Below are 22,453 nucleotides of genomic sequence, written 5' to 3' on the forward strand. Positions count from 1 at the left end.
TGCCATGCTTGCCCTGCTTGCTAGCTAAGAGAGATGGGATCGCCTGGTCTGCGACAAACACTTAATGATGAAAACTACATCCATACAAGAAACAAGGGCTGAACTGAAGTATGATAAGCATGTAAGCACTAAAATACTTATCAGTGCGTGCGTTTTGATACATTCAAGTGGTGTGCATTTCTGTTGTAGTGCATCCCCTGCAGGTGGGCAGAATTTGCAGATTTTCACTCTGTGGAATCTCGTGGAGTTTTTATGTAACCGCCGTGGAGTTTCACTAATGGGCAGCAAAAAGCATGCTGCGCTGCCCGCAGTGCGATTTTGCACCGATAACGCGTCTGCTCTGAAAAATCAGCATGAACACCACAACATGGTGCACAATAGCGTGCAGCCATTCAAATTAAATTTTGCTGACACTCAAGTTGAAAATCTTCTGTAGAAGCAGCCCATGGACTGCGAGCCCTCCAGTTCCTCCATTAGAAAAAAATCGCGCATGAAAGCTTCCTACTGACCAGAAATTGCACTAAGGGGTGCCAACACTCACTCGCCAGCACGCTTACTGGAGCCTCATGCTGTTTGTGTTGTCATTACATTGCTTAAATGGGAAAAATTATCAGCGATTGGTGGCATTTGGCCAGAACTCCATGTTAAAAGAGTAACCTTGAGTTGTCAAATTTCTCCAATTCGTCCATACCTAGTATCTTCCTCAACAAATATTTTCTCGTAAAATAGCACCTGAAAAATAATAGAGTTCTTTAGCACACTTATTTAGATCATTCATCTCATTATCACATGAATTCAGTATCACATGGAATGTGAAGTTTTAAGTGGGGAAGCCTTCTTGTCAAGATGGCTTTCAAGCTAAAGCACATAGCTTTATAGTCCCTTCTAGCGGTTCCTTCTCCTCAGAACTATATACCTTATGGATTGAGTATGAAAGTGATTAATGGTAGGGGTCGTTGGTAGTCCCCCACAAGCAATAATGTCTCTGACCCATTAGGTCCCGGCAAAGGTTTCAATAATTCATAACTGACCTCTACTCTTTCTACCCGTGGCACAGAGTAGACAGGCTTAGCTTACATAAAATGCGCACATCATTTACAAAATACCAAAACAGTTAAAACGTCAAAGACGCAGCACTCAAATTCTACTCCAATTTATAAAAATTGAGGATAATGTAATGAATAAAATGACATGAAAATGACTACCATGCAGTAATTAGGAAACAGGGATATTGTTTTAAAAAAGATTTCTGAAAAAAACACCAAAAAATAGTAGAATGCCAATGAGTAATCACGGTTAATTGCGGGTGTTAGAACCAGGGTTCTCTAGTTGGCTGAAGTAGGCACCTTAGTCCAAATAGAGGCCGCTGCTTCCAAGTCAGGAAAAGGAAGGACACCTTTTCAGATAGCCCCTGCTCAGCCCCTCAGTAGCTTGGCACGAGCAGCCAGGCTTATCTTCAAGGCAAATGTGTAAAGTATTTGCAACCCTGCTCTCTGTAACCCAATGATGACACCACAAATTGACTCCGCATGAGTTTCATAAAAACGATTAAACGTTTTATTAAAAGATATACGATGAGACCACACGATAAAAATCCAACATATGCGTATTTGTAATGTTTTACCTTGCTGGTTATTAGGCCAGCAAGCCCTTGTAGATTCTTGCAGTATTAATGAGCACTTCTCTATGATCCCCTGCAATCCTAATGCAATGCTATGCAGTTTGTAATGCAAGAATCAGGCACTTTGTAATATAGAAATATTGCAGTTTGTTATGCAACAATCAGGCAATTCGTAATGCCAAAATAATGCAATGCGTAATGCAACAATCAGGCAGTTCACTATGCAAAAATAATGCAATGCGTAATGCAACAATCAGGCAGTTTGTAATGCAACAATCAGGCAGTTCGTAATGCAACAATCAGGCAGTTTGTTATGCAAAAATAATGCAATGCATAATGCACTCCAGCACCGATCACAGTGCTTTAGACAGTCTCTATGCCACTCGGGCTAACTCGCGATAAGCTGCTGCCAACATCTGCCCCCAACACGGGTATGGTGTAAACCAAAGTGTAGCTCCACACTACGTCCCTGGTACTGTCACTCCTTGCAAGTATGGGCCACGATATGAGCTTGAGCGGAGGCTTGCACTGCAAGAACGGGAAAGGCCGAGAGCATCTCTCTCTGAGCCCGCACCCCGCCCCAGGCGGCGACACACATTACCTGGGGGGAGGTGGAGGTGCGCAAACTCGCTCTCCCCCCCTCGCAACTTGGGCCTCTGATACAACTTTGTTGATTCTGGGCAGTGGAACTCCGGCCCTCCACTGACAGAGTTGGTTCAAGGTCCTACTATGGCAACGGTGGCCTCAGACCGGTGGCTCAGCTCCTCTGGGGATGCCGTATCGGGCCGATGGCCATAACGAAGATCTCAGGCTGTAACAGGGCACGCGCACACATTGTGGCTGAGACTCATTTGAGCTTCAGGTGTGCACGGTCATAGGGCAATCCTCACGGAGGTCTCAGGCTGCACTAAGCACACGCACACAGTGTCGCTGAGACTCACTTGGATTCTGGGTACCCATGATCACAGGGCAATTCTTACGAGGGACTCAGGCTGCAAAAAGCGCACGCACACAGCGTCGCTGAGACGCCCTTGAGCGTCAGGTGTTCACAGTCACAGGCCAATCCTCACAAAGGTCTCAGGCTGCACAAAGCACTGCACACAGAGTTGCTGAGACTCACTTGAGTTCAGGGTGTACACAATCCCAGGACAATCCTCGCAAAGGGCTCAGGCTGCACAAGGCACACGCACACAGTGTCGCTGAGACTCACTTGGATTCTGGGTACCCACGATCACAGGGCAATTCTTACGAGGGTCTCGGGCTGCAAAAATCACACACACACACACAGCGTCGCTGAGACACACCTGGAAACTTATGTGTTCCCGAGTTTCCACAACAGGGAGCCAGCTCTCATCGGTCCCTTAGGGAAAAGTTACTTGAGGACACAGCACACAGCAAAGTCCTTTAAAGCAGGGGGACACAGCACACAGCAAAGTCCCTTTAGCCTCTCCTTGGTTAAATCAGTAAACTGCAGGCCAGCCCCAGAACACACAGCAAGGGTCAGTTCTTTCCTTCAGTCTCTTCAGCTGTTTCTTCCTTGGCAGAGGTTCTTCTTGACCACGAAGTAGTTTCAATCCATTACAGTCTTGATCAGTCCAATTTCCATTCCAACGTTCAAGGGTTTCAGCTCTCATAGTTATACCCCTCAATGTCTTTGAAACCTTTGTGTTCAGGGGGGCACTGACTCCTGTCCAAAACAGTTCTAGGTGTTTCCCTTCCAGTGACACCTTCTTCCTTTGATAGTGGGGGGTTGGATCCTTAATCACTCAGCAGGAGATGGAGCCATTGTTTTAGAGCAGCAACCCAAGCCTCTTCACCTCCAGGGGCTACTCCTCCCTCCTACACTCCAGATACAGGTCAGCCTGTGGCTGTCTCACCTCCTGTCCTGGGTCAAGGCATTCCCCAGATCCTATAACTTTCAGATCCAGACAGTCTATCTACAACCAGGAAGAAACACACAGAAATGTTAGAGCACAAAAACCCATCCACTTCTAAAAGAGTGGTTTCTAAACACACAATGCAGAAACCACGTTCACAAAAAGATGTGTTATTAAATTGTGAGTTCAGGCACACTAAACTTCACCTCCCCATCTTAAGCCTTTGGAAAGATAGGCTGGAAACATATTACACAGCCTCCCCATTCTGTCCTATGGGCAAGATGGCCATTCAACAGTGAAAAACGAAATGGAGAGTGTTTCACTTTCAGGACATGGTACATAACTCAGTACATGTCCTACCTTTCACATACACTGCGCCCTACCCAGGGGGTACTTTGGACCTACCATAGGGGTGTCTAATGTGCATAGAAAGGGAAGGGTATGAACTTGTCAGGGCAATATGGCAGTTTAACAAACTGTGTGCAGGCATCTGCAGTGGCAGGCCTCAGTTATCTCTTTAAGGCTACTTGTGTGCGTGGCAGAACTCCTGCTGCAGGCCCACTAGTAGTCTGTGTATGGTGCTTGCAATAAGCTTGGCCTTGTAGCATCCATCCATTTTATGCAAGGTCTCTCTCTTTTGCTCCCACACCAGGAGCATGTGGGAGCCAACCCTGTGAGTCAGGAAGAAGCTTAGTCTCAGACTTGAGGTTGCCTGCTGTGGGAGTTTGAAGATGTCCCAGGCTGCAATCTTGGGCCAAACTGGGAAGCTGTTAGGATGGCTGACCTTTTCGTGGGTTAAAGGGATTGTGCCCAGCTCTACGTCTTTACGAGGAACTCTGAACACCAGGGTGGGGTAAGCTTCTTACCTGAGTTGCAGCTTCGCTAGGGATTGTGAGGGGTCCCTTGAAAGAGGGATTGGCTCCTGATCGGAAAGCGGGTGGGTATCTCTTCCCCTCAATGGGGTGCTTATTCATCTTGGAGAATTGTCGGGGGAGGCTGAGAAGATACTGGTCCTATTGCTTGCCGTCTGTTGTCCAGTAGCATCATGCAGCTGTTGTGGACCAATTACACAGATTTGCACCAGAAGCAAAGTGCAGAGTCACGATTGTCTCATGGCAGCAGAGTTCACATGTTTATCTGAACCAACATTGGTTGTTGCACTGAATGGACCATAGCGATCCTTCACTTCTCTCATTAGTCCTTAAATGTAGTATCCTTTTTGGTATGGTTCTTGACAGCACAGCTGTTGAACAGACCTATTGCTACCTTTATACACAGAGTGGGTTTTAGGTCTGCCCCTTTCAACCATTGTCTTTCCTTTTTCATCCTATGGCTTGAGACTCTGTCACTGGCTTAGCTCAGCCCAGCTGAGTTGCATCTCTCACCGAATGCTGTTGGCTATTTGCTTGTATTCTTCCAAACCCAGTCAAGTGCTTCTGTTCAACTGCAACTAAAGCCCCATCCGTCTGCTTTTCAGGCACACTACTGTGTGACTCACTGTAATGTGCTAATTCTGCATGTGTTTCCCATTAAAGCCAAACCTGTTACCTTTGGCAGTCCTTTCATTCGACGCAACGGGAACCAAGACGTCTACTCTGCCTGTCTCCCTGATGAGCTGCAAGGCTTCCTTGTCAGTCCTTCATCTCCTTGCATTCTTCGCACCACGCTGGCTTATCTAGCCAAAGGGCCCTAAGCTGCCCTGTCAACAGTCCAGCCACTGTGACGCCTCCTTGATAAAGGTAGTAGCAGTGGGAGACATCTCACTTTAACCACATCACTGCGGCAGCTTTTCCCGCTGTGTGCGGCAATTTACGAAAAGCTGCGTTACGTGATGAGCTCAGCTCGTCATCCGCTCACGACTACCGTGCTGATGACAAGCTGAGCTCGTCATCAGCAGCGAAGCGGTTAAACACTAAACAGTCCCTTCCACTGCTGTGCCCGGCTGATTACTGTCTCTGTTGTGACCCCTCCCCTGGTCTGTTAGGTGCCCTGAGAAGGCATAACGAGAACAAGTGGAAGGCATAGGCAGGGCCACTGGAAATATGTGGCAGGAGGGCACCAAATTATGAAGCAGGGTTGATACAATAATGTGGCAAGAAAAGCCAAGTTATGCAGCATAATACAGCACTTTTTTTAATTGTATTCGCTATTTTGTCATTTTTACACATGGTAAGCCGACTGATTTAATGGACGACAAACATCGATAAGTTGTGTTTTACATATTTGACGTGGACGGAGCAGAATATGAATATTTAGCACGCACATTAAGAACTCTATGCCAGTATGGCCCCATGAACATGTCCTGACAACGGTTTTATAATAAAGACAAGCTCTAAGCATTGTTTTAAACTAACGCCTTGAAAAAAATCCCGCTTGCAGGCCAAGGGCGCAACACGTGTTTGCTGACCTATGTTATCCTGGTTGCTATATGAATATATACATTCATTAAAAGTTTTGTAGAAAACACAAACCAAGATCTGGAAATCAGAGATATAAAGCTCTATCACCTTTATATTGGAATTAACTCCCTACATGTAATACTTTCACTTGTTGCTCAGAAGCATCTCTTTAATTTTTTTGTTTAAAACTGCAAATTATGCTGAAGATTATGTAAGAAATGCAGCAAATCCATAATCATGCAGAAACATTCCCAGACACAGAATCTCATTATTCCAGCAGCCCTGGCTATGGTAACAGGCAGCATAAAAGAGGTAAAGCTATAGTATAAAACGCATAGGTGTAGAGACTCTGCCACATCCTGCTCTCAACAAACTCTTGCACAAAAATCAGCTGTTTACTCTGTCCTTTTCTCACTCTCCTTCTGCCTCAAGCTCGCACATTTGATCCTCCTCCTGCGTCTGTCAATATCCCTATATCTGGTTGGGACAATCCCTTTGCCCCCCCCCTAATAATTTCCTACTTTCCCCTGTGTATCCTACTCCCATACATGCCAACATTTTAGCACAGAAAAATGGGAGATTTTGAATACAAAATCAGGGGGAATGTATTTCCCCGTGCAAATTTAGTTGGAAGACAGCTAAAATAAAACTATTTTTGTCTTTAAAAACCTGAAGACTCGCACCAGAATTGGATTGGTTCTCTGTTGACATGTATCTCACGTTGTCGGACCGTGTCTTTTCACCAACTCTTTCTTGCCCCCTCAGGTTTCCTTTTTCTGCATCGCAATCTCAGCTTCTCTCCTCTTTCTATTCCCATTTCTCTGGTCTTTCTGTCCCAGTTTGTAGGTTGAGCCTGGGTAGTGCATGTGCTGCTCTGCAAGGAATGCTGTATTGAGGAACGGCATAGAAGCCCTACCCATTTCCCTTCAATCTTTTCAATTGGCTCCTGTTACTGTCCTTGCAAAATCGTTGCTTCTCATTTGTGAATAGGCTTAGTAGTCCATCCTTGGTACCGCCTTGTCTGCATTTGTATCCTCTCATAACGAATGGACTTTTTACTTGTGTTGTTACATGGTCTTTTTAATAAGTCGGTGAGCACTATTTTGTTTTTTGATCTTCCCCTAGTCCACAAATGACATTGCAGCAGGCTGCCTGCTTTTATATTACTTGTATTTAAATGATAGCATGATTCACTTTAACTATAGCAGCCTTGCTTATTTAATTTACTGCACGGGCACTTTCACTTTAGCAGCCGTGCTTATTTACTCATAACCTGAATATGGTGAGCAGCATGTAAAGAAAAGGGTGGGGGTGTGGCTAGCGAGCCTCGATGACGGAGGGAGACTGCTAGAGCTCCAGAGCCTGCTTCCCCCCTTCCCGATCCGAAGCCACCGAGATCATCTGTGGCGTACCCCAGGGCTCATCCCTCAGCTCAAAACTGTTTAATATTTACATGGCACTGCTCACCCACGTCTCCCGACTGCATGACCTCAACATCATCTCCTACGCCGACAACACCCAGCTGATCCTCTCCCTCACCAAGGACCCCCAACCGCCAAATCCAAACTCCACGAAGGAATGAAAGCCGTCGCCGAGTGGATGAAGAACAGCTGACTGAAGCTAAACTCGGACAAGACGGAAGTCCTCATCCTCAGATCCACCCCCTCAGCCTGGGATGACTCCTGGTGGCTGACCGCATTTGGAACAGCTCCAACACCCACCGACCACGCACGCAACTTAGGGTTCATCATCGACTCTACCCTCTCCGTGACAAAACAGGTCAACGCCGTCTCTTCCTCCTGCTTCACCACTCTACGAATGCTCCGCAAGATCTACAGGTGGATCCACAACGAAACGAGAAGAACGGTCACCCAGGCCCTCGTCAGCAGCAGGTTGGACTACGTAAACGCCCTCTATGCAGGAGCCTCGGCCAAACTCCTGAAACAACTTCAACACATTCAGAACGCCTCTGCATGCCTGATCCTCAACATCCCTTGCGGCAGCCATATCGCACCCCACCTGAGAGACCTGCACTGGCTTCCCGTCAACAAGAGGATCACCTTCAAGCTCCTCACCCACGCACACAAGGCACTCCACCACACCGGACCAGAATACCTCAACAGTCGACTCAGCTTCTACACCCCCAACTGCCAGCTTTGCTCCACCGACCTCACCCTCGCCACAGTCCCCCACATCCGAAGAGCGACCTCCAGCCGGAGATTGTTCTCCCACCTTGCCGCCAAGACCTGGAACACCCTCCCCATCCCCGTACGGCAGACCCAAGACCTGCAGACATTCAGCAGACTCCTCAAGACCTAGGCTTTTCGAGCAGTAGCAGCATTTCCCCCCCCCCCAGCGCCTTGAGACCCTCACAGGTAAGTAGTGCGCTTTACAAATGGACTGATTGATTGGGTGATTGATTGATTGATTGATTGGGTTCCAGAGTAGCATGCTACTCACCATAAAAGTGCTTCAAACCTTTTTCTCTCTTTTATCCTGCCACCTACCCTTCACTATCCTAATAACTTAAGAATATATCCACCACTCAAATTACTTCATATTTCATTATACTAATTTTCAATACTAATCCTTTATGGATTTCGGAGAAGCGTGCTACTCTCCATAAAAATGCTTTAAAACACATCAGGGGTAACAAGCGCTATATAAATACAAACCTTTTTTCTCTTCTGTCCTTCTGCTATCCTTCCGAATCCAAATAACTGACTAACCTATCCACCACTTAAAATGTACTTGCATGTTTCACTATACTAATTCAACACTAATCCTCTATGGGTCCCAGAGTAGCATGCTACCCTTCGAAAAAAGCGCTTTGATGCCCCGTCAGGGGTAGTAAGCGCTATACAAATGCAATTACAATACAATACAATACAATGTGGCGAAGGCTTCCTTCCTACCTCCTTGAGCAAGCCAGCCACTGACAACAGGAGGAAGGGGCAAATAAATAGTAGGGCATCGAAGGGCCTCTGACTGCCCATCCATTATAAGCCAACCCAGTGGCTCATTCAGATGAATGCATGCTGCTGAGAATATACAGTCTCCCAGAGGAGATACATTCAAAATCCCACACAGGTGCGGTAAAAATCAACTTATAAACAATATAAGTTATCATTATTACAATGTGTAGAAGAGCAATTCCTTTATTTGTCAATCACAAATAGTAAACATCCGTGGACTGTTGTGGTCAGACCAACTTGAAATATACACACATTAAAAGAGCAGCATCTTGCGGGCTTCACCAAAACAAGCCACTAGCTGAATGAAGCAGACCTAAAGACCACATTCCTTGTGAATAGAAAGCAACATTGTGAGAAGTTGGCCTGGTATATGCTGTCCACTAATTAAAGTGGGCACCTTGCACCAATCCAAACGAACCTTATTGATGATTAGGTCAAAGACAACCTTTAAAGAAAGCTATCCTAGTGGTACCTGTGGCGAGAAGCCTTCAGGCTAAGTCTCGAAGGAATGTAGCAGCTTGTTTTACCAGACTAGAACCTCCTGAATAACCAAATGAAAGGAGAATCACACAAGAGATATATAACTTAGGCATCACACTTGACGCCAATCTCAACATGCAGCAGCATATTAGCAAAGCCACTAAAGGAGCTAACTTCCAAATAAACACTTTGAGGAAACTTAAACCCTTCTTCCCAGCTAAGGACTTCCAAACTGCAGTACAAGCCCTAGTCATCCCACGCATAGACTACGGAATTGTGGCTCTCTGCAGACTCTCCCTATCAACAACCGCACCCCTAAGAGCCTCCTTGAACGCTGCAGCGAGACTGCTTACTGGATCAAAAAAACATTCGCACATTTCCCCTGTCTTAAAATCCCTGAACTGGCTGCCTTTTGAAGCCAGAATACAGCTGAAAATTGCCTGTATGACACACATGGCTGTACACCACAAGTCACCCAACTACCTCACTCAAAAGTTGACTATATCAGGAGGCTCGAGATCCAATCGAAGCACAAAAAATCTCCTCTTGAAACCTCGAAGATTCCGGAAGGAAAAAACATACAAACGCTCCTTCTCAGGAATGGCACCCATCTTCTGGAATGCACTCCCTCCCGAAACCAGGCTTATCTCCTCCACTGCTTTTTTTAAGAAAGAAGTAAAAGCCATCCTTGTGGCTAAATTCACTTAAACTCTATCTTGGATGGATCAAAGACTTTGCACCGATTTTGCAGTATTTGTTTCTCTAACTGTCTATTTGTATTATGGCTTTATCTGATTACGATCTTATTTTGCTACTCACTTACTACCTACTACTATTGTTACCAAGAAGTTTGTATATTCTCCCTCTTGTTTCCCTTACCCCTTGTTTCTGTAAAGCGCTCTGATATCTGCAAAGATCTTGTTCGCGCTATATAAAACTTTGAAAATAAAATAAATAAATAAAATAAAATATATGTATTTATTACTAAACACTCTCTACTAACCTCTTAATGAGATTAGAGCAAAACAAACACAATATTAAATCACTAGTACGACAGTAAATAGCACAATACACAGTGGGCTCCAGGGGGAAACCAAACCTTATACTAAGAAAGTGGTATAACAACCACGACCTAACTAGACACAGTGCCTAGAGCTCATAGAATCGCTAGGACACCACAGAACCACCCAAATTAGTGATACAGGGGACCCACGGAGGACGGGTGCAGTGTGAGAACACAGACGCGAGCTCCGTACAACTTTATGGGAAAGTCGTGGTTGGAAAATTAAAGATTAAGGACACTTCAGAGAGGACTTCAAGCAAACCCTTTGGAGTATAGAAGGTTCTAAAGCCAGCACTCTTGTGAGCACTGGAGAACCCGTGTTTCCTATCCCAGGGGAGCCGGGTGCATAGGTGTCAAATGATGTCGGAAATTTTCGCTGTTGTCAATGGCGTGACTCCTAGAAGTGCTGCTGCCGGGAAGATGAAAAGTGTCTGGTGGAATCTAAGCCTTGATCTGAGGTTATAAGAACCTGAATGCAGATGGGACAGAATCTGAGTCACTTCAGGGTGAATAGGGGCTCGGTAGACGAATGCCCATCGATGTTGGGTGCTTCAGATGAGATGACGGGGAGTTTGACTCTGCAGCCATGGGGACCAGGAGATATCGACAACAACCAAAGTCTGGAAGTGAGCTGTCCCACAAAGGATGTAGAGGGATGTGGGGTCAGTGTCCGGATTGAACACCAACAAGCCTTGGCAAATGCAAACCACACAGGAAGAGGAAAGCAGGCCTGGGGTAGATCAGCAAGGTTTAGGGGACTCACCAAGCTATGGGGAGTCAGGGCATGTCTGGAGCAACCAGTAAAGCCCAAGAGAAGTTAAAGTTACCTTCACAGGAACCCACAGGACAACGGACCAGAGATCGCAGAGGGCCCTCAATTCAATCACCAAATACCAGGCTACGGTAGATTCGTGGAGTGTAGGCCTGAAATCTTTGGTGCAATTAGTGCTCTGGGTCAGGACTACATGTAGACCAAAGCACAGCCTCAGAGATTGCCAAAAAGCATATGCTGCTGCAAAAGTACACTGTGCACAGGGGTTTGGGTTGCACGGTCCCCATGAGGGTTGCTGGTCTCAAAATTCCTGAGAGGGCAGATAGACCTCAGGGACACTCAGGAACCCATGTCCTGTGTTGCAAATATCTTTGGTGTCCTATGGAGCTTGGGAAATGTAAACTGCCAGATGAGTTAAAGGTTCCTGCAATGCAGGGAAGTAACGCATTTACTCCAAAGGAGATTCTTCAGTCATCCAGCATAGTGTATATCATCAAAGTACTTGGTTTCTCCTCGCAGAGTTTAATCCAGGTACAATCTAAAGTCATGTAGTCAGGGTTCCTACTTTATACACAAGGAAGGGGTGGGACAAACTCTGGGGACCCACCTATGGGAGGGTCAGGACAGAGGGGTGGTTACACCCATGTCCTTTGTCCAGTTTGGCACCAGAGCAGGAGCAAATGGCTCCTGTAACTGGTTTGAACTGCACTATGCACAGGGACACCAAATGTTCCCCCAGTGCAGACTGTCAGGCACTCTCAGAGTGCACCCACCCAGCCCCAATACACTAAATCCTGTCTGGGAGGTGGTCACACCTCTCTGTGACAGGAAACCTATTGTTAAGCCTTCCCCTGCTCGGACTTGGCTCAGCAGCAGGAGGGCAGACTCGTGTCTATGGCTGGCAGCACCCATTTTCTGATGCCCAGTTCCAGAAAGCTTGTTCCGGGTGTACCGGTTTGTCGCATATGTCCCTTTAGGAGGGTGGAATCATACCTCCCCCCCAGTTACTGGCGGGGAGGTATGATTCCAATTCCAACACAACATATTTCCAAACAGCCGTTTTAAAGTTAGCATTTACCACGAGGTTATAATGCACTTAAATATATATGGTTGGCTGCATTACAAACAACCCCGGAAAATAGGTTCCGAAGGCTGCAGAGGGGCTCTGCTATGCAGGTGCACCTTCTCAAATAAAACCCAGCACCCTGCCTTCAGGATTGATAAGGCCTGCCATAGGGGTGACAGATAGGTTTATATGTGCAGTGATTAGGATAGATATAGTGAACCCATATCTAAGTAAGGGGTGCATGCACCACCTTACACATTCTGCAGTAGCACCTGTGGTGACAGTTTCCTGACTCCGCTGTGTTGCCCAGCAGCTGAATTCATCAAGCCTCTGTTTTCTTTCACTCCGTCAAGGGAATTTGTCCTTTTCTTCTCAAGAACTGAAGTCTGATGTGATCGAGCACATTTCCTTCCTAATGGTCTACAAGTGAATTGCTGCGAGTGAAAGACTGCACGTCGTTTTCAAGTCAAGTGATAAAGAACATTAAAACTTTAACCAAAGATCTTAGCCTCAAATTAAAGTTCATCAAAGAATATTAAAACTACACTAAGGAGTAAAATACTGTTCTGTGCTAATTGGACAAGGAAAGAATTACACAAGAAGATTGCTTTTATTTTAATCTTTTATTTTAAATTGTTATTTAAAATGTGTATTTTAAATTGTTATTTTGTGTATTCTTTCGCAGGTATTATGTCTGATCAAAGCATGTCCTCTCCTCCTCCCTTCCTAGCAACACCAGGTGATCCGACTATACTATGGAAACAGTGGAAAAAAAGATACTTTTAACGTAATTATTAGTAACAGGTGGAGACAAGTATGGTACCTTAAGACGACAAGCAATACTTCTTCATCGCCCTGGAGTTGAAGGAAGAAGGGTGTATGAAGAATTAACAGAAATTTCTTTAGGAATGTTTGATGGAGAGCCTACTAATATATATGATATGTCCATCCAAATGCTAGAATCAAATTTTACCCCAAAAACTAATGTTGTGTTAGAACGCCATAAGTCTTTTCGTAGGAGCCAAACAGTAGATGAAGACATTTCTTCATATGTATCTTCTTTACGAGGTTTAGCATTAATGTGCAAGTTTGAACAATTGAATGATTCTTTAATTAGAGACCAGACAGTTAGATCTACTAGCAATAAAAAGATAAAAGATGATGAAGGAATATACTTTAGATGAGGCTGTTCGTATAGCTGGAGGGATGGAGCACACTGTGTTATGGATTAAAGAAATGGAAAGTTCCACTGTTATTAAAATTGAGTACGTAGAAGTTGATGGTAGAAAACTTGAGAATAAAAAAATAGATGTCAAAACATGTAATGATTCAAAAGGGTCACAAGTTGAAAAAAATAATCTTTTGGTTAGAGATATTAAGTGTTTCCGCTGTGGGTCCCCGGGACACATTGCATCAAGCTTAAGATGCATGGCGAGAAGTGCATTGTGCGAAATTGTGGAAATTTTGCAAAACTATGTCGTACTAAAATGCCAGAAAACAAAATAGGGTAGAAGAAGTTGATGATACTTGTGAAAATGTAGATGAAATTGTTTCAACAATTAATGATCTTACAGAGTGTTCTGAAATTAATGCTGTAGAATTGACCAAGTTAGATTCTAATGTGAAAATGGAGAGTCAAGATAAATTAGAGAAACCTCATTGCAATGTTTCCTTTGAAGGGAAGGTGATAAAAGTATTGGCAGATTCTGGATGTCTGTACACACTCAATTCGAATATATCTTATGTTCGAGTTTGGCCGAAGGGAGATGCTCCATCTTTGTGTACTTCAGACTTTCGATCTGTAGGATATGCAGGAAAAAGGCTTGAACACAGAGGGACATGTTGGATGATTATAAGGTTCAAATGAGAAGCTATCAAGGGAAGAGTTTATATTAATGATTTTGGTTCTGATCTTTAGGGTGGCAACATCAACAAGATCTGAATATTATAATAGTTCCTAATGCCAAAGAACCTGTAATGGTTATGGAGAAGGTGAATGTGAGAGAAGTGAACAATTGTGTTGAGTTAGTGAGTAAATATCCTAAAGTTTTTAACTCCAATTTGGGTTTATTAAATGGGTACTCACACAAAATAATTTAAAAAGAAAATGTGATGGCTGTGGTACACAAGACAAGGAATGTTCCAAATGTGATGCTAGAACCATTGCATCAAGAAATTGAGAACCTGTTGAAACAAGATATTATAAAGCCTATTCGTGCATCAGAGTGGTTGGCTCATATTGTGATTGCTCCACAGGATGGTTGGAAAATTCACCTTTGCATTGATTTGCGTGAATTAAATAGGAACATATTGGGTAGATAGACAACCTCTCCCCAATATTTCGGAGATACTATCCACTATGGGAGCAGGAAGTGTATTTAGTGTCCTTGATATGTCAGCTGCATATCATCAAATCAATTTGCACGAAGAATCTAGACATTTGATGATAGGTCAGATGCATATCATCAAATCAATTTGCACAAAGAATCTAGACATTTGATTTCATTTGCAACTCCCCTAGGTGCGTTTAAATATAAGAGGATGCCTTTCGGTTTAGCATCGGCTTCTGCTGTTTTTCAAAAAGTGATGGAAATTTTTGTGTGGATTTGAAACAAGCAAAATGTTTTCAAGACAGCATTTTGATTGTGGAAAATAATATATGTGACCATGATAGGATGTTTGAGGAAGTGATGAAAAGGTTGGAAAAGCATGGGTTGACGATAAAGAAGGAGAAATACCAAAGATAAACCTGAGGTTGTTTCTAGGATTAGCAGAATATTGTGCTAAATACATTGAAAATGTTACTGAAATTGTGGAACCTTTGAGAGTGATAATGAAAAACAATGTGGCATTTGTGTGGGATGATAATCGCAAAAGAGTGTTTGAGCCATATCTAATGCACCCACTTTGGGGCTGTTTGATATTACAGGGAAAACATATTTGACCACAGATGGATGTGGAGTAGGAATTTGAGCAGTATTGTCACAAGTAGTGAATGGTGAAGAACGTTTCATTGGGTTTGAATCCGGAAGATTGCAAGGTGCTGAATGTCAACGAGAGGGAAGCCTTAGCTTGTTGCTGGGGCATTAATGATTTTAAATTTTATGTCTGGGGTTTGCCATTTAAGATACAGACCGACCATATGCCTTTGACCTATATTTTCAAGGGAGGAAGAGGGTTGGAAGGTAGTGCGACATCCCACATTTCAAGGTAGTTGTTATCTATTATGGAATTTAATTTTGAAGTTGAGTACGTACACGGTCCAAATAAATGTAAATACAGATTATTTATCGAGAATGCCATTTGAAGAGGATTTTGTCATGAAATTTACAGCGACTCTGTGGATGTGATTAACAGTGGTGAAATGGCTTTGTGTTCTGAGGAGTGGGAGAGAGCTAGAGAATGTGATTCTGTGTTACTGAAAGTGGAGACGAAACTTGTTCAAGGTTGGAATATCGAAGATGGCAGGGATGATGAACTAAGTGAGTTCTTTAAAGTGAGAGATGAGTTGAGCATATGTGATAGAAAAGTTAGGAGGAGGCACCAGCTAGTACCTCCTAAGAATATGTGAAGGCGTTTTCTGGATATTGCCCATGAGGGGCATCCTGGAAGAAATATGTCCAAACCCAGGGTCAGAGAATCACTCTGGTGGCCTGGAATGGATGGTGATGTGGAAGTTGTAGTAAAGGATTGTCATATATGTGGTAAAAGTGACAAATCTAAAATTGTGAGACAGCCTCCTCCAGCATGTACTGAGTTTTGGCTAGACCTTGGGAAAGATTGGCCATAGATTTTATCGGGCCTGTAGGCAAATTTAGATACAGGAATAGATGTATTCTTATGTTGGTAAATTACCATTCTAAGTGGTTTGTGGTGAAGACAATGGGCTTGATTCACAGAACTAACTTAAGACTAAATCCTAAACTTACTACTTTTGGTATTCACAGAAGTTAGCATTTTGTCTTAAGTTTGTCTTAAGACAGACTTAAGACAGACTTAAGACAGACTTAAGTTAGCATTTTGTCTTAAGTCTGTCTTAAGTCTGTTTTAAGACAAACTTAAGTCAAAATCCTAACTTCTGTGAATACCAAAAGTAGTAAGTTTAGTATTTTGCCTTAAGTTAGTTCTGTGAATCGGGCCCTATGATTGAAGTTGATACCGGAAGTGTGGTGAAATTCTTGGAGAAGATTTTTCAGGAGGAAGGAATACCTGCGTCCTTGGTGTCTGATAATGGAGTACAATTTGTCTCCAAAGAAATGGAGGAGTACTTGAAAAGAATGTCAATCAAACATGAGAGAGTGGCTCTTTTCAGACCACAGGATAATGGTCTAGTAGAAAGAGTGGATGGATGAGTGAAAGGATAGCTTGGGTGAAAGGATGGATGGATGATGGATGGATGAGTGAAAGGGTGGATGGAGAGATGGATGAGTGAAATGATGGATGGGAGGATAGATGATGGATAGGTTTGCAAATGTTTGAAAAGGTTTGGATATGGATGGGACACAGATGGAAGGACAGAATGAATGGTAAAAGAATTAATAGATGACAAAATGTACATGATAAATGGGGAGGGTTGTGATGACTTACTTTTCTTTCTTGGTGACATAAGAGCTGTCGTTCAGAGTGGGAGGTATTTAAATTGTCTGGCTACTCCATTGCCTATATGTTACTATTCTGTATTCTATGTGTGCTCATGTGTGGGATCTAGACATCATGCAAATGACATTTTGTGTGACATCCAACTGCTACTTGAATGCAAAGCCCCCATAAGCAAAGTCAGGTTCCATATTTTAAGTTCCACTTAATGAAACACTCATAATGTGTTCCCTATAGTGGGTTCATCACAGCAATCCTCCCTTTAGTTCACTAATGCATGGTGCTTTACATCTTACAATTTATTTTTTATTTATTAAGGAGTTCGTGAGATTGGTTTCTCAGCACTTGCGGTATTAAAGACTAAGTAATGTTCAAGACTGGATGTGGAACACAACCTGAGGATGGCAGAAGTAAAAATCCACCCACAGATTGATAGTCTAAATGTGGCTAAACACCGGCACACCCATCACATTCATGTTGGTGGTGTTATTATTAATCTATGTCCTGTGTAAAACAAAGCAGCCTAGTAAAAAGAATTTGCACACATTTTATCTTGGAAAATTATGTTTTGGGCTGTGTAATATGCCTCTGTCATTTCACCACACCCACTCACAAACCTAAAGTTTACTAAACACTCTTATTGTGCTGAACATTATTTGCCGGATATGGCCCGTAATATCGCGTGGCAGTCGATCATGTAGTGTACCAGATTCCAGAAATGTCTGTCAGGTGGTGGGGGGGCCCAACATCTAAAAAAATTCAGCTGGGGGGCTCAACCTAAAAAAGTTTGAAGACCTCTGCCTTATATGTATACACTAATGTAAGTGTGCCCAGGAGTTGGCTGTACTACTTGGTTGTAGGAGTTCTCCTACACGCATATAGGAGTTATAGGGGTCTCCCCAACCTGGTTAGCACAGTATTCACTTGAGCTTTTCCTTAACACATACGCAAATATAGCTGAGCGCCACTACTTCCTATTCACTCAAAACCCTCCCTTTTGACTGCTCTTCTCGTGCTGTCCCACTCCCTGTGGTTGTATTACCTTCAGGGTTAAGATAAGGAGATTTACGTGGAAGAGGTCACAGCTCAGTGTGTTGAGCGAGAGCTGTAAAGATCAGGGTGATCTTCAGATTTTGTAAACACATAAATAAAAGGCATTATCATTTACGATGCCAATAGCTAAAACTCTTGCAAATTTGAGACCTATTGCATTGCAAAAGCTTGTTAGGTAGCTGTGCGCTCTATAACATCTATTGTATTGTATTGTATTTATGTCACCGACGTTCCCCAGTTGACAAATATCCCTCTTTTCTCTTGGCTGTTTCTGCAGTAGCCCAAGTGACGACTGAAATGACCCTAACCTCAAGTCGGGTCACTGACTGATACATGACAGATTCAGGGCACTTGGACCCAAAGTGATTTAATCCTGATTATGCTAATTCAGGGCTCGAAAAATCATACAAAATGCACTGGACCTGCAGGTCTAGTAACCTACAAAATCTCCTCGACCTAACTAAAATGCACTTGCCCTCTGACTCTAAAAGCTGAGCAAATGTGACAAGTTAACAAGATTTAAAAGTATTTTTAGTGCTCATTTACTTTGGGAGCAATAAAGATGCCTTTAAATATTGCTATGTGGTCACATTTCCTCTGCATTCAGAGGCAGAGGTCAAGTGTCAGTTTGTCGTCCTACTCCCCAGAAAGGGTGAGTAGGACCTGAAAATAGCTCATCCTGAATTAATCTGACTTGCAAATTCAAGCGGTCAAGAGAATTTTTTGAGCTATGTAATTGCCCAATCAGCTATCTTGCTTCAATGTAAGATCTCAAAGGGACCTCTTCTCAGGACAGAAACTCAAGGCTCCACAAAACAGGCATAAGAGACACTGGAACATGCTGGAACTGTGAAAGAGAGAATGGAAGCCTGGAACACCTCATTTTCGAATGCCAAAAAGTCAGAAACTTCTGGAAGAAAGTAAACAACTTTATCAACGACGTGACAGGCAAGGACATACCAATTACTTTCGTAGATCTAGCCACAGGGTTCATGACACACAGCCTAGGAAACAAAGAGGAAAGGGACCTAGTGGACATTCTACTGACAGCGGCAATTAAAATCATATTAACAAACTGGAAAAACACTGCCAAAGCCACCTTCAAAAATTGGATAAACTGGGTCACCTTCCTCAGAGGCGCAGACAACATCATGGGCAATTTCTCGAAGGAGCTCAACGCCAAAACTGACATGTGGGAGGCCCTTGACACACATTTGGAACAAGCCTGAGAACGCCCCCCCCCACCTCTGTCTTCCTCTTTCTCTTCCCGAGGGGGGGCACTGCTGCACACGGAATGTCAAGCCGAGAAGATATCTCAACATGCACAGTGCACAACCTGGTGGCAAGACTATGCCCAATCCCGAACGTACCCCCGCCCCCTGCATACTCTGTACTGTTTGTATCTTCTGATATGTATATCTTAATTTTAATTAAAAAATTGAAATAAAAAAAAAAGAAACTCAATCCATAAGTAAACATCTTATTGACAGGACACTCCCAGTCCGAAAACACGTTTCTGCCCTGAAGCGACTGCTTCCTCTCACGGGCGTCACTGTGGGTTGTGTTAATCCGGGTGGCACCATGTAAAGCTCCAACCATCGGTGGGGGCCTAAATATCGAAGCTGACAAGATGGATCTAAGCACAGACTGGGTTGATGCTCCCCATCTGGTAGGGGGACCCCCTAGTAGGGTGACCAGAATTTTAAAGCCAAAAACCGGGACATTTAAAAAAAATAGAAGAAGGACTACAATTTTACTTCAAGCGATGAGAGCGCTCCTCAGCAGAGAATTACAGAACAGGCAGTAAGAACATACATACAATGCAATTTTTAAACCCAGTAGCTTGCCTGTTAATTAAATTGCTTTCTTGAAACAACTGCTAACTATCCCTGCTTTGTAAAACATAAAAAAACACCTCCCACCGTTTTCAGTCGACCCTCTTTAAAAACAGGGACATGAGCTACATTTCTTGAAATTTGCTGGGACAATTGGTTAAAAACTGGGACCGTCCTGGCAAAACGGGGACTCCTGGTCACCCTACCCTTTAGAGTTCTACAGTCTTAGGGTTCCCCACTCATTGTTGACTTCTATTCATCTCTTTCCTTTCAAAGTGAATTTATTTGCAAAGGGGTTTACGCTTTCATTTGAATTTTGGGGACTTACGCTTCTTAGATTCAGTGTCGATGGCTACGCTTCTGCATCTCCAGGAGCCAAACTATTTTTGTCGATAACAGGAACAAATGGTCATTATTTTGTCGCGATTGTAAACATTTTGTTACTGAATTATTATGAATCTCAGGAAAAAGAATATAGTACTGACAGAAGTCATTCCTGTATACACCTAAAAATAGGAACTCTACTTACAAAGAGGTTTCATCAAATCTCTCCTCTTTCAAAGACACTTTCAGAACTAATACTTTCCATGCTCAGGCCCCTCTTGGAAGTTCAATCCTCATTGTAAATTTGTATTTTTTTTTCTGTACATTCCTCACTCCTGCGTGCATTGTTGGATTTTGTGTCTATGTAACCTTCATTTTTAGTCTTCTGTTTTTCTTTGTAATGTTTTATTGTGTTCCACTGTTCTGTTGTAACGTAACTGGCTCTATTGTACAGCGCTCTGACACCTTCGGGTAATGTCAGCGCTTTACAAAAATGAACTAAATAAAAAAAAAAAAATTAATCTCCGTGGTCTAATTAAAAGTATAATTAACTCCTTCGCTGCGGCGGCTATTCCGCCGCAGCGCTAAGGGGGCGGGGGGGGGTCACCCGGCGCACCCATGCTGGTGACGGAACCGCTCCGTCACCAGCCTCGGTTGAGCTGTGCTCTTGACGGAGCGTTTCCGTCATGGCCTGCCCGCTCAATAGAACGTGCCACGCAGGCGCGAAATCAGCGCCGCGCAGGCGCGCCGGGTGGGCCATGACGGACCTGCTCCGGCATCAGCACAGTGCCACCGCGGCTGATGACGGAGCGCTTCCGTCATCAGCACGGAAAAGGTTAAAGCAGTGTCCAAAGGCTGCCCTTCACCCTGTCACCAGAGATGCACACATCAAGGGGGGATCGAGACACACAGTGCTCCCCTACTTTGGGGTTATTTTACAGGAAAAACCTCAGAAGTACAAAAGATACATCCATCCAATCAAGTTCACAGGAACTTATCTTGATAAGTTCATATTTAAATTCAAATGTATTCGGTCATGAGTATTTTTTGATTCACATCGCCTACGGGTTTTTTTTTTTAATGTCTATAAGTGTTTGTTGTTCATACATAGACTGGTGCTATGATATTTCTAACCATGCAAAATTTACCATATGAGTGAAATGCTTTTTCTGTGCATTTCACTCACAATATATTCACTGAGAAGTATGAAAGTTGTTCAACAAACTGACAGCCCCACTATACATGTACCAGGATGGCCGAGTGGTTAAGGCGTTGGACTTAAGATCCAATGGACATGTGTCCGCGTGGGTTCGAACCCCACTTCTGGTAGAGTTTTTATCTTTTCCAAGTATAAATGTTACTTAATTGCCTCGTTCGTACTCTTTGACCGCTGGACGCGCGAAACCAAACATGGTTCAATTATTTCCTCTGAAATTATCACTTTTTGGTTATTTGTGTTTTTTTGTTAGTGCGGAATCAAAGCGCAGCGCCCTCTGGTGTCTGTGGGCGACGAACGCCTTTAAGATCAGGTTTCTTTTCTCGATCTTAAAACAAGTTATATATATATAAATATATATATTGGTGACGCTGAAAAGAGCCGCTGCCCTCTGCTTCCGGTTCCAGCTCGTGAGGTAAAGTGCGCAGAGCATGGGGCACACCGGAAGCTTTCATGGGGGTGTGACAAGCCTGACCCCAGAGATTGCGTCATGTTTTCTGACATTTCTCCTTTTCTCAACAGGGCGTTCACTTTGTCAGTCAGAGCCCGGCTTCATGCAAACGATCACTATGTGGCGGTTAAAAAATCAAATGGTAACATGTTGTAGTGTGGGCTCTAAACGTGGTTACACATTGGAAACACCGCTCTAAATCAAAATGTCACGCTATCAAACATTCCATGAAAAACAATCATGAGTAAAAAAAAACATTAGCTCACAGATTAAAGAGTTTGAAATCACACGAACGGGGAAAGAACTTTAAAAGCACAAGAACCGTAAGAGCAAAGTCCTCACTAAATATTCTAATTGTGCACGTCCGTAACAGTATCCACATCTATTTAGAGCACTTTTATTAAAGTATTTTAAACCATAAACATTCCCTAAACTCGATGAGCATCAGCTTCAGAGCAGTTCATGCCTATATTTGTTGTCAGTGCGAGCACCGGAGCGTAAAACATCCCAAAATAAAGTGTCAGAGTTAGATGTCAACCCCCGTCCTCTGATTCTTCTTTACAAATAATTCAAAGCACAATCAAACAAGAACAAAAAGTTGGTTTTGAGGCACAAGTTAAAATTAAAGAAAAAAAATACATGCGCCAGCCGGGAAACGCCGGGTCGGCAGAATGGGAATCTTGCATGATACCACTACACTACTGGCGCGGCTTTCAAACATTGTT

General features: G+C 43.5%; 1 non-coding gene across 1 annotated transcript; it reads left to right on the plus strand.

Annotated features, from left to right (window-relative positions):
* The first annotated feature begins 21,307 nt into the window (after positions 1 to 21,307).
* Positions 21,308 to 21,390, plus strand: TRNAL-UAA (transfer RNA leucine (anticodon UAA)). The gene has a single exon. It is a non-coding gene; the product is annotated as a tRNA-Leu (tRNA).
* Positions 21,391 to 22,453: the final 1,063 nt, after the last annotated feature.

This window comes from Lissotriton vulgaris, chromosome 1_1, assembly GCF_964263255.1.
Source record: "Lissotriton vulgaris chromosome 1_1, aLisVul1.2, whole genome shotgun sequence".
NCBI lineage: Eukaryota > Metazoa > Chordata > Amphibia > Caudata > Salamandridae > Lissotriton > Lissotriton vulgaris.